Here is a 2,198-nt window from a genome sequence, read left to right as displayed (position 1 = left end):
CAATATTGGAATTTATGATTACCTGAGAACACAGAAGGGATGGATAAGAGAAATGAGGAGTCAATATCAATGTGTAAAATAAGGTAGGAAAGATTTCAAAGTTGATTGTGGCAATCATTGAACACCTGTTGTTGGTATGCTTGATTATATGATATATAGATTCTAGCTCAATTGAAAAATATTGTAGGATATAACCCATTTCACACTTGACTCAATAAGAGAAAATTTTACAAAGACTTCATAGATGCATATATCACCTCCAACCTTTATAAACTCTGTGTTAATCTGTAAGCAGTATGACCTGTGCTCCAAAGCAGTTAGTATTCTTTGTTCATGAACAAAGTCATTTATTTGCCCTTGAATCTTAAATGATTTCTCATTAGATGATACATGGATAACCCCAGCAATTACATCATTCTATCCAGTCATTGTAGAATATTTGAAATATCATTTCTAGTCTTTTTTCCCCTTCAACATTCATACTCAAATTCTAAAACAAAAACAACTTATGTAACATTAGGAAAACCTAGTTCCTTCTAATGTGGCATTAAAAGATGATGGATACCCAAGGAGAAATTCCAAAGTAGATTTCCATAGAAAAAGAAGAGATGGGGCAAGGGTAGAACTTTGACAAATGCTAGCCAGGTAGAGTTTATATAAAGGGTTTTAAGGTGGGTATGAGTTGGAATCTAATCAATGGCATCAGGTTTAAGGAAACCTGGTGGCATAGGGGGTTTACACATTGAGCTGCTAACCACAAGGTTGCCTGTTTGAAACTACGGTCGACTCTGTGGGGAAAGATGAAGCTCTCTACTCCTGTAATGTGTTAATGCATTTAAAAATACAGTATTTTTCTTTTATATTATTATTGAATGCTGCACATTTAATTCCCTTAGGGTATAAATTTTAACAATGCTAAATTCTATTTTTTTTAACTACATGAAAGTACATTTATTGATCATAGTAAAGGTTAAACAGGAGCCTCCCACACCACATGCAGGGGCAATGGGGCCAGTGATGGAGTGGTAACCTGTCACCTACACTGCACTGCTTTTGGGTCCAATATAAGTGGAGGAATTGGCTGCCACATACAGAGCCTTAGGGTGGGTGGGGGGTGGGGGTCCACTAAAGACTAGCTGCAGAGGGCCCTGGTTACACTCTGGCACAACAGTGCTTCACAAACTGGAACACTACACATAATTTGGGCTGAAAGGTGGTGCAGAGACTGTGAGAGAGGATTGGTTACACACTGAGGGTGAAGTGGAGGCTGGGGATAAAGGTGGGGGGTAGGGGTGTCAGGGTTATATATTTTGCTGTAAAAATTCTTTGGAAGTCTTTCAAAACATTGCTCTAGTTCTTTTATAAACAGGCCTCGTTTGTTGTTCTTGAAATACTTCTTACACCATCTCATACTGATTGGCCATGATGAATCTAGACAAACAGCAGGCCAGCAGCATGGCAATCAACTGGGAAAATGCAATCCCAAAAGCTCCGCCAGCAACGATTCCCATGTTAGTCTCCGTGAAGCTGGTCACCAGATCATAACACCCCTTCAGGTTAACTTTGGTAGCGGCCACGGTCAGATTGTGCAGATTGTGGAGATCCTGGGCGTTGCAGTTGGTTTCGTTCATGCAGCAACTGGGCGGGATGCCATGATCCCGGAAATATGGGCAAGTATTCCAGTTGGTGTAGTGCTGTACGCCACAGCAGCTCCGGCTGCGCTGCACGTGATCCACTGCCTGGCTTCGCTCATCATTCCCCGTAAGTCCTCCAAAGGTGTCCTTGACCTCATGACGGAACACAAATCTGGATATGCTAGCCACCAGTTGGCCAGGAACACCAGGGGAAAAGCATGGCGTACAGCTTCAGCATCCATGGGCTGCCTTGGCAAATTGCAAAGCATGCAAACAGCCCAAAAATGACGATAGTGGTGCCGGTCCCAGTCAGAGCACAAGGAGCATTGAGGGAAATACAGGTTCCGAGGGTGAGTTTCCCCCATAGTCCAACAGCCAATAGGATCACTCCAGTGATCCAGAAGACGAAGGAGTAGATGATGAGGAGGGTTTTGAGACAGGTGATCACAGGTTTGATCTCCATTCTCCTCGATGCCATACTCGCTAAATTATTTTCTAGGAGGTATTTTTATATTCTGAATTTTACTTTTAGCTAAATTTGGTTTATTTCAGAATTATCAAATT

At 41.8% G+C, this 2,198-nt stretch overlaps 1 pseudogene; it reads right to left on the bottom strand.

Moving 5' to 3' along the window:
- Positions 1–1,397: 1,397 nt before the first annotated feature.
- On the bottom strand, positions 1,398–2,112 carry LOC101640092 (annotated as a pseudogene).
- Positions 2,113–2,198: the final 86 nt, after the last annotated feature.

The sequence above is a fragment of the Echinops telfairi genome, unplaced genomic scaffold (genome assembly GCF_000313985.2).
Source record: "Echinops telfairi isolate 266 unplaced genomic scaffold, ASM31398v2 ScPeMD7_25;HRSCAF=90, whole genome shotgun sequence".
Taxonomy (NCBI): Eukaryota; Metazoa; Chordata; class Mammalia; order Afrosoricida; family Tenrecidae; genus Echinops; species Echinops telfairi.
The sequence above is the reverse complement of the archived record's forward strand: the minus strand, read 5'-3'. Positions and strand labels throughout refer to the sequence as shown.